The sequence below is a fragment of the Symsagittifera roscoffensis genome, unplaced genomic scaffold (genome assembly GCF_963678635.1).
Source record: "Symsagittifera roscoffensis unplaced genomic scaffold, txSymRosc1.1 SCAFFOLD_491, whole genome shotgun sequence".
NCBI lineage: Eukaryota > Metazoa > Xenacoelomorpha > Acoela > Convolutidae > Symsagittifera > Symsagittifera roscoffensis.
Window position 1 is genome coordinate 18,531 of NW_026971591.1, and position 11,643 is coordinate 30,173.

The following is an 11,643-nucleotide window of genomic DNA, read 5'->3' on the forward strand; positions in this document are numbered from 1 at the left end:
GTTTGTTGTTTGAGTTTTAAGTTTTTTCTTGAAGTAAAAAGCGCTTCAGGCTAATTTGCTAGAGATATGAAATGAAGACTCTTTGGAGATGAAAAAAGCTTACTTGATTCTTAAATAATGTGAAATTTCCTCGTTGCAACAGTAAATTCCGAATTCAATTGAATATGTTAAGTAACTTACTCTTGCAAAATATACTAAAATAGTGGTGAACTTGCAAAAATTGAGAACTGATTTGTTCTCCATATCTTACATCGTAACTTCTCGCGTCTATCCATAACAGTATTCAAGAGAACTATGAAACGTGAGGTTTTGTGTGTCTGAGGGGGAGGGGTTGTTGGAGTTGTGTTGGTGGAGGTGGAGGAGGGCGTTGCTGAAAATATCCCAAATTTGTTCTCTCATCCAGTTTTATGCCCTAGTTGCTTGAATTTTTTGGCTTTTTACCATTTTTCCCCCCAACCAGATATAAAAACTAAACTTAAATTAGAACAATAAATTGATTTTTTTCTCTGATTTTTTGTCATGATAACTGAGGTTGGATTTGAGCTGACAAGGATTATTTGTAGAAATTATGCTGTGTTGAAAACAATTCTGTTGGTTGAATCAACCACTGTGATCCTTTTTAAAATCATTTTGCTACAGTTACACTTTCGAAGTCGTTAAATTCAAAAACAAAAATAACCCGTGATCATTTTTGGCGATGTCTTGGGGTAACAAAACTGAAAATTTGACTACTTCACACTGATTACAACCCGCTTGGTACCTACATTCAAACATGTATGCATGAAAAGGTAAATGTTTTGATGTTTCCACTCTAGTCTATATGAAAAAACTATGAATAATTCTATCAGAGAACTGAAGTGCAGTCGCAGAATTGATGTGTTCTTTCTGCTAGAAGGAATTTTTATCAATCTTCATTTAATCATATGGATCATATTAATTATTCCCCGAATGCTTACGAGCCAGCTACATTTTTAGATACTCATCAGAAATTTTTTTTCCAATTTTGTTCCATCAGTTTCTATGGATTGTGTTATTTTCGTTCTTTATTTTGTCATATATGCTTTATTATAGATGCTTTGACAAAATCAATCATACGATTGTACTTAATGATCCCACTACTTGGATATTAGAAATTTTAGCGAGTTTGTTGTTTGAGTTTTAAGTTTTTTCTTGAAGTAAAAAGCGCTTCAGGCTAATTTGCTAGAGATATGAAATGAAGACTCTTTGGAGATAAAAAAAGCTTACTTGATTCTTAAATAATGTGAAATTTCCTCGTTGCAACAGTAAATTCCGAATTCAATTGAATATGTTAGGTAACTTACTCTTGCAAAATATACTAAAAGAGTGAGTACTAAAGGTCACACCGAAGGTGACATAGACGCCGTTGGCTGGTACCTGCAGGTCTTTAATTAGCACGATAAAGAGACAGATGATTGACATGTGAACTAGTTTACTAAATGATGACGAATTGAAACGGATTGAAATAACACTATATGACAATATACTAAATTTGGTTTTTTAAATAACTGTTAATTGATTTGTAATACCTATATGCTATCCAAACAGCAGAAATGGGAATAAATGCCATAAGTTTTGTGATAACGTGGTCTGACCATTCTGTGCCACAAGCTCATCAACCAGCTTCTTTTTTGCAACACAAAATGTAGCAATAGAAAGTTGAGCATTTCGCGAAACAAAGCTTCTCATCAATTGCAATACAAAAAATGTTTTCTATGATTGCCAGCAAATGAAAAAAAAAACAGTATATCAAAAATTGAGAAAAAAATTTATAATTTTTTTTTATCGTCAAATACAGTCTTAAAATGCCAAAAACGGACTAAACACTCCTGTAATAAAATTACCTGCACCATTAAAAACTTTACAAGAAGCTTTCATAATGTTGAAAAAAACTGACACTTTCTGCGAAACCTAAGCCGACAAAAGTTAGCAGATACGAAAGAATAAAATAATCGAAAATTTGCAGTTTCCACAAAAAAATCAGGTTCCTACTGAAACCGGACATCTAGGTTTATGCGTCTTAAGCATCGGTTTTACCATTGCACAAAATGCACATAACTTTCCTTGAGTTTACAAAGAAAACAACTTTAAAAAAGTTTAGTGAAAAGTATGAAAAAAAGTAAAAACAAAAAAAAATAGCCAAAATTTACGGAAATTCAATTAAATGCCTAAAAACAGACAGAAAAGCTGATAAAAAGAATAACAACATAAAATTTTTGACCCGCGGAAAATTTTCTGCTCACAAATAAAAATCAGGTTCTAGCCAGATTCAAATGAATGACCTTTGTCCTAATAGTGAAATGCGTTAGCTCTTCGCCAAATGCGCTAATTAATCTTTGACAGTTTGTTTCATAAGAAGCAAATCCGCACCGGAGTTCCATGGATAATACTTGATTATAATGGAAAACTGTTGTCCAAAATGCTGTCAATATAATCTATTACTGTGGCAAATTTAGACCACGAAATCGATTATTTTGTTATTAAAATCGATTAATTATGTAAAAACACAATCCATTAAAATCCATTATAATAGATTATAATCCATTTAAAGTCCATTATAATTGATTATAACGGATTATAATCTATAAACTTTTATGAAAAAACAATTGCAAAACTTGCAACATTTCTGCGTTACGCACGGCCTGTTCGCAATCTATACCTAATCGCATTAACCCCCTCCTCACTCTGCCCCCCATCCCCGTTTGCCCAAATACCCTCCCCCCAATTCCCCTACGTTTATCCCTACGCGCACCCGCATGTTTGCTAAAGTTTATCCCCAACCCTCCCTCCCCCAAATTACAGTCCCCCCAGTTTGTTTACCATTTTCAACAGGGACGGGGGAGGGAGTATACTCAGTTGTTCAGGTTACCCTCCCGCCCATTTTTTTACAACCCCATCACGTTCAGTAAACGGGGGGGGGGAGTAAAACTAAGATGGGGGTGTTAATTTGAGGAAGGGTATATTGTGGGGGGAGGGGGGGGGGGGGTAAACGGGAGGGGGGTGTAAATCATAAACCAAAGTCTACCCACTACCAATAAATAACCCCCCATAAAGGGGGGGCGAATGGTGGTTGTGGTAAACTTGCAGGGAGGTGGGGAGGGAGAGTAAACGGGGGTTATAAACAGTGAGGAAAACGGGGGGTTGTAAGCAGGGAAAGAACGGGGGGAGTGTAAACAGGGAGGGGTAAACGGGGTATATAAGACAAAAATTATAAAAATTGAAAAGTGAAATATAACATTTTATGAAACCTAAGAAAGCAACTGCACTAAACAGCGAATGCGATAACTTTGAAAAACTTGTAAATTTCATGACTAACCTCTCGAAAAAATCTATTTTAATTGATTATAACCGATAATAAGCGATTATATCGGCATAAAAAATATACGAAAAATAATTCATTTTATGGATTATAATCGTTTATAATCAATGATAATGGATTATATTCATAAACAAAAATAATGGATTGTAATCCATTTTTAATCGCTTATAATCAATAATTACCGATATTTATTGAGACAGACCACGAAAATTCAATATAATCGATTATTATCCATGGAACTCCGGTGCGGGAAAGTAAAATGTTCCAAGTGATTCTGTTAAAATAAATGTTAACCCGAAAAAATTTAAAATCCAGCTTGATAACGATTGCTTATTGCAAGCGTAATCTACAGTACAGATTTAATTGAATTGGACAAAACTAACATAATTGAAAACTTTAAACGCGGAAACTTTATATGGGAAAATTGGAAAAATTAAAAATTGAAACTTTAAAAATGATGCTAAAATTTGTGTCAGAAGAAACTTGAAGCAGTTAATTTTGTGATTTTCGAGCCCAAAATTTTACCCCATAACTGGCTGCTTTTTCTCCCTATAGTCAATCAAGAATCACGCTTTAACAACCGATTGAAACGTTAAGCTATTAGTTTTATATGTAACCCATTTATTTAAAACTAATGTTGTACCAAAAACGGTTATTTTATAGATTGATGAAGACAAAGAAAAATTTTATAGATTGAAGACAAAGAGTTTGCAAAAAGACAAAGAAAAAATTGAAAAAAAAGTTGAAGCTCAAAATCTGCGGTCAATTAAAGCGATGATTTTAGGCATATTTTGATTATAAATTTCAATTTTTCACGAACTGTTTTATACAGTCTAAAAGATAGTAAAGATGCTCAAAGTTTATAAAAAAATATATTTCACCTCTGATATTTGTTTATGAATATATGGGGTTTGAAACCAATTTAGCCAATCTGAAATCATCAAAACCAGTGATTCCATAAAAACGAGGCGAGCTAATTGCTCCGCATAACGCGTTACAGAATGATATTGCCTTTTGATGCGGCTTCTGACTTCGATCACATCTTTTTAAGTTGAAAAACAACTCTGAAATGTTCAAAACAATGAAAGAAATTTGAATTTTTTATTTTTCTATTTCATTTATCCTCTCATGCATTGCATCAGGATACATTTTGTATGCGGTAATAAACAGAAGAAGTTGTGAGAATAAAATAGAAGGTTATTATTTATTTTTTTATTTTTAACTCAAAAAATATTGACCCAAAAATTGCTATCTTGGTCCAAAAAAATGCTCTCTTGGTCCAACTTTTAAAAAAAATTCAGTTCCGGTTAGTTTTTTCTCCAGGCAATAATAGATTTAAGCAAACATTTTGCAATACATTTGTTTTAAAATCTGAAAGATACTGATTCCTGAGGCTTGAAACTAGAAAGAACTTTCATTTTTAGCTTTTTTGGAGACGCTTTTTCTACCTCAATTAGGTTTTTCGGGTATAAAGTAGATCGGGTTTATTGACACAAAACTGGTTCTGAACTCGTTTATTGAACTGTAAATTATCGCATAAATACATTGAGCAAATTTGTCCTAAATTTCGGTAACTTTTAGTACAAAAATTTGTGTTTCGAAACACATATAAACTTTTAACCTCTCAATTTCAGCAGCAATGGTTGACAGCAAACACAAAAGTATGGAGCAAAAAACCGGTCAGACAAAGTCGAAACTGATTGGTTTTACGTTTTTTTTTTGCTTTTAAGAGCTCGGTATACGAGCTTCCGTAGTTTTTACACATTTACGTAATTATTACGTAATTGTTGCTTAACTATTACATAATAATTACATAATAAAAGAAAAATAAGATGACCGAACACTTCCTGTATTAACAACTAAATGGCCTTATGGCCTTAGGGGTATCAAACCTACGCCAGCGGGAGCTCGCAGTAGAATTGGACTTAAGCATAGACCGCTCGGCCATGTGACCATAGTTGGCTTTGGTTTTACTGCATTTATACTTCCAGCTTACAAAGTCAAAGAGGCGAGTATCGGAGTGATTTTTACAAGAAGACGACTTAATTCTCCTGTCGCGGTTTTCAGGAATAAGGAGCGGGCGATCGCATCTTTGCCAAAAGTCAGTCTTACGATACCCTTAGGGGATAGTATCAACGAAAACTACTTTCCTCTACAATCCAAACAAGATTTCCAAACTTAAGTTCGTATTCCGCGGACGTGTGCCACTTATGGCGTTTGTTGAGAGAAGGTTTGTACTCTCGTAACCGTCGAGTCCAGATGGGTTTGGCATATGCTTGTGCGCGGAGGTACCGCTTGCGGTGGTCGAAGTGATCGTTAGTTACTACTGAAGGAAAACTCAAGGAATGCTGCCCACTGAGAAATGGTTAGGCATAAGTGCCTCAAGTTCATTTGCGTCCTTGCTGACAGTTGTTAGAAGATGCACTTTTAAATACTGTATTAAAAGGTAGAAAATTGTCCCAAGAATTTCTTCAGTCAATTTGCGAGGTGTGAGTATCGAGTAGAACACTCTACTGCTGCTACATACAAGCCGTTCTCACGAGCCACGATGGTGTGGCGCTCATGGAGGTTTGTATTCTTTTCTATACCTTTATGTACAAAAAGGGCGAGTGCGAGGTCATTCCACGCTCGAGTGCACAGAAGAAGCTCTTTCTCTGCGCCGACAAAGTTCGTTCCATTGTCAGACCAAATAATTGTTGGGGTTCCACTTCTAGTGATGAACCTCTCTACTCCCACTACGCAATGCGACCATTGACGGCACGACTTCAATGTAGATGGTTTTTGTGGTCAAACAAGTGAATAAAAATGCCCAACGTTTCTCGGATCTCCGGCGATCAATTAAATAGAAGGGTTGTAAGTAGTCTACAACGCAATTACTGAACGGTGCCTGGTGGTATCCTAGACGCTCGACTGGAAGTTTAGACAATAGCGGTGTGACGGTTTTCACTTTCGGTTTACGACATCTCGCACAATTCGGTTCAATGTTGCGACGCTGACATAATCCTTAAGATGATATAATCCAACTGGATGACGGAACGTAGATAGTCCTTAGATTGATGCTGATGTTTGCGGTGCAGATCATTTACAAAAAATTTCAGAAAAGGGTGAGGAACATCAAGTATGATGGGATTTTTTGTTCTTAAGTCGATTTCAGAAAGACGGCTTATGCCGTCCGTGGACTGGAGAAGACCACCAGGACCGATAAAGGGGAGATTGTTGCAATAGGACTTAAGTTCTTTACATGTTTCTCAGACTTAAGTATTTTGAATTCTGTCGTAAATGCTCCCTTTTGTGAAAGAGGCAAAAGTTTCTTTTTGCGTTTTCGAGCTCAGAAGTTTTGACAATTCTATGCGTTGCTTCCCGGTAATGACAGAACCCAGGGTTTAATCTGAGGATGAACGCTACGAAGCGTAACAACTGATCAAAAAAAATTGTATTGATGTCAATTGATGAAGCACTTAATTGGTGACGGGTTTGCGACAAAATTTGATGCGCTATCATTAACACCGTCAACAGGATCTTTGAGTCTTTTTTTGGTGACTACCTCAACATTCGGACAGAAAAGCCAGTCACGGGATATAAGGAAGCTTGAACCTTGGGTCCAGCTGCTGTCTTTTGAAGCTTCAACAGCAATACCTCGAGTGCCCGTGTCTGCGGGGTTGTTTCCGCTGTCCAGATGATACCACTTGTCTTCAGTGGCGACTTCAATAATATCGCCGACTCGGTTTGCAACAAAAACTGGTTGCTTCGATGACAATTGGAGCCACTGGAGAACGGTGTTGCTGTCTGTCCACATCATTTATCGGGATGGTATGACAACATTTATCGGGAAGACATCATTAATCGGGATGGTAAGTGCTTTAATGATATCCTTTTTGAGGCGTGTGGCCAATAAGACAGCTTGCAGTTCTAGTTATGCGAGAGAGATAGCCTTCATATCCAGAATGAAGAGAGTTCCGTCCCTTGAGTTTCCAAAGTGCGCGCAGGAAGAAACCCGACTGCGCACAAGACCTCTTGCAAACTATCGCCAAACATAAATAACTCAACTTTGTCACCTGCAGACGGAAAATAGCAGCCCAGAATTGTTAGCTTACCTGAGATAGGTGCGCCGGAATGCCATTCGAGGAAAGTTTTGTCAAGTTTCCCGGTAGTGGGTCATCCCACAATTGCCCACCGATTCTTCAAAAATTTTTCAACAGGAGGCGTGCTGTCAAAGTGCATGGAGCGACCAGCCCAATGGGTCGAAGACTGAGAAGACAAAGTTCACGACCGTGCGTTGTTTAATATTGTTTCCCTTTTTATACCCTGGCTGACAACTAATGTGTCATGTATGAGGTGCCTTTTTAAACCTAGCGCATGTAATGCCCTATCCTCACTGTCTAAAATTTTGTTGACTTGGTTTGATTCGTCGCTTGAAGTACTTAACTCATTTTGTATAAAATTTTTGCTTACAACCTTTGCTTACAAGTTTGTCAACTTGAAACCCTTCAATTTAAGAAGTCCATATAGAAGTTTTGCATTACTGCAGAAGCTGGTTCTAGAAAAAAACTTGATTGTCACGAGCGTTTTTCTGAAGTGCGAAGTTAGCACACGAGTACCGAGCTCCGAAGATATGTCGGGTGTTTTACTAGTTACCATATCGGTTGTGGAACCCTCCCGCCACAGGAATCGCAGTGATGGTTGATCAACGGAAAGCACACCAACCTGAAGAAACATTCCTTCTATATCAGCAGACACAGCATACGTATGCTGACGGGAATCCATTAGAACGGCTTTGAAGCAAGTCTGGACCAACCAGAAGAACTTTTTTGAGGGAAGATCCATGATATTTGGATGCTTCACCGAGGACGTGCCGAAATTTCCCGGCTTGTTGGGGTTAATCACCGGGTGATGAAAGCGGAACGGTTTTTAGGGACGTGGGCATTATCTTTTATCTTTGACTACATACTCTTTGAAGTAATCGTCTCGAATGATTTTTGCGTGTGACTTTTTGATTGTTTTATTTTTGTCACGGAGAGCTAATTGTTTGGTAACTTTGAGTTTTCTTCGGCCCAAAACATCCCGACAGACTATCTATGACCATCGTGTATGGTAGTTGACTCAAAGATTTGTTTCGCCTTCTTATCAGCTAAGGACCTAGCGAGTACTTATTTGTAGGCATCATATCAATCAAGTTCATACCGTGATTTGACCCGCTGAACTATACTTATATCCTCGATAGGGCATTTCCAAATTGTGGAGATTAGGCCACTGGAGGAAACAAAACGACCACTTGAGAACCATCCGATGGGAAATCGAACAGCGGAAAGAGCTTTTTGATTTTCAGCCTGGTTGTATCTTGACCTAATATCCTTTCCACATCCGCATTCGGTATTTGGCATGGGTTATATTGTTAGACAAAAATGATGGATTCTAATCCATTTTTAATCGCTTATAATCGATTAATACCGATATTTATTGAGACAGACCACGAAAATTCAATATAATCAATTATTATCCATGGAACTCCGGTGCGGGAAAGTAAAATGTTCTAAGTGATTCTGTTAAAATAAATGTTAACCCGAAAAAAAAGTAAAATCTAGCTTGATAACGATTGCTTATTGCAAAAGTAATCTACAATACAGATTTAATTGAATTGGACAAAACTAACATAATTGGAAACTTTAAGCGCGGAAACTTTATATGGGACAATTGGAAAAATTAAAAATTGAAACTTTAGCAATGATGCTAAAATTTGTATCAGAAGAAACTTGAAGCAGTTAATTTTGTGATTTTCGAGCCCAAAATTTTACCCCATAACTGGCTGCTTTTTCTCCCTATAGTCAATCAAGAATCACGCTTTAACAACCGATTGAAACGTTAAGCTATTAGTTTTATATGTAACCCATTTATTTAAAACTAATGTTGTACCAAAAACGGTTATTTTATAGATTGATGAAGACAAAGAAAATTTTTATAGATTGAAGACAAAGAGTTTGCAAAAAGACAAAGAAAAAATTGAAAAAAAAATTGAAGCTCAAAATCTGCGGTCAATTAAAGCGATGATTTTAGGCATATTTTGATTATAAATTTCAATTTTTCACGAACTGTTTTATACAGTCTAAAAGATAGTAAAGATGCTCAAAGTTTATAAAAAAATATATTTCACCTCTGATATTTGTTTATGAATATATGGGGTTTGAAACCAATTTAGCCAATCTGAAATTATCAAAACCAATGATTCCATAAAAACGAGGCGAGCTAATTGCTCCGCATAACGCGTTACAGAATGATATTGCCTTTTGATGCGGCTTTTGACTTCGATCACATCTTTTTAAGTTGAAAAAAAACTCTGAAATGTTCAAAACAATGAAAGAAATTTGAATTTTTTATTTTTCTATTTCACTTATCCTCTCATGCATTGCATCAGGATACATTTTGTATGCGGTAAAAAACAGAAGAAGTTGTGAGAATAAAATAGAAGGTTATTATTTATTTTTTTATTTTTAACTCTATCTTGGTCCAAAAAAATGCTCTCTTGGTCCAACTTTTAAAAAAAATTCAGTTCCGGTTAGTTTTTTCTCCAGGCAAAAATAGATTTAAGCAAACATTTTGCAATACATTTGTTTTAAAATCTGAAAGATACTGATTCCTGAGGCTTGAAACTAGAAAGAACTTTCATTTTTAGCTTTTTTGGAGACGCTTTTTCTACCTCAATTAGGTCTTTTGGGTATAAAGTAGATCGGGTTTATTGAAACAATACTGGTTCTGAACTCGTTTATTGAACTGTAATTTATCGCATAAATACAGTGAGCAAATTTGTCCTAAGTTTCCGTAACTTTTAGTAAAAAAATTTGTGTTTCGAAACACATATAAACTTTTAACCTCTCAATTTCAGCAGCAATGGTTGACAGCAAACACAAAAATAAGGAGCAAAAAACCGGTCATACAAAGTCGAAATTGATTGGTCTTACGTTTTTTGTTGCTTTTAAGAGCTCGGTATACGAGCTTCCGTTGTTTTTACACATTTACGTAATTATTACGTAATTGTTGCTTAACTATTACATAATAATTACATAATAAAAGAAAAATAAGATGACCGAACACTTCCTGTATTAACAACTAAATGCCCTTATGGCCTTAGGGGTATCAAATCTACGCCAGCGGGAGCTCGCAGTAGAATTGGACTTAAGCATAGACCGCTCGGCCATGTGACCATAGTTGGCTTTGGTTTTACTGCATTTATACTTCCAGCTTACAAAGTCAAAGAGGCGAGTATCGGAGTGATTTTTACAAGAAGACGACTTAATTCTCCTGTCGCGGTTTTCAGGAATAAGGAGCGGGCGATCGCATCTTTGCCAAAAGTCAGTCTTACGATACCCTTAGGGGATAGTATCAACGAAAACTACTTTCCTCTACAATCCAAACAAGATTTCCAAACTTAAGTTCGTATTCCGCGGACGTGTGCCACTTATGGCGTTTGTTGAGAGAAGGTTTGTACTCTCGTAACCGTCGAGTCCAGATGGGTTTGGCATATGCTTGTGCGCGGAGGTACCGCTTGCGGTGGTCGAAGTGATCGTTAGTTACTACTGAAGGAAAACTCAAGGAATGCTGCCCACTGAGAAATGGTTAGGCATAAGTGCCTCAAGTTCATTTGCGTCCTTGCTGACAGTTGTTAGAAGATGCACTTTTAAATACTGTATTAAAAGGTAGAAAATTGTCCCAAGAATTTCTTCAGTCAATTTGCGAGGTGTGAGTATCGAGTAGAACACTCTACTGCTGCTACATACAAGCCGTTCTCACGAGCCACGATGGTGTGGCGCTCATGGAGGTTTGTATTCTTTTCTATACCTTTATGTACAAAAAGGGCGAGTGCGAGGTCATTCCACGCTCGAGTGCACAGAAGAAGCTCTTTCTCTGCGCCGACAAAGTTCGTTCCATTGTCAGACCAAATAATTGTTGGGGTTCCACTTCTAGTGATGAACCTCTCTACTCCCACTACGCAATGCGACCATTGACGGCACGACTTCAATGTAGATGGTTTTTGTGGTCAAACAAGTGAATAAAAATGCCCAACGTTTCTCGGATCTCCGGCGATCAATTAAATAGAAGGGTTGTAAGTAGTCTACAACGCAATTACTGAACGGTGCCTGGTGGTATCCTAGACGCTCGACTGGAAGTTTAGACAATAGCGGTGTGACGGTTTTCACTTTCGGTTTACGACATCTCGCACAATTCGGTTCAATGTTGCGACGCTGACATAATCCTTAAGATGATATAATCCAACTGGATGACGGAACGTAGATAGTCCTTAGATTGATGCTGAT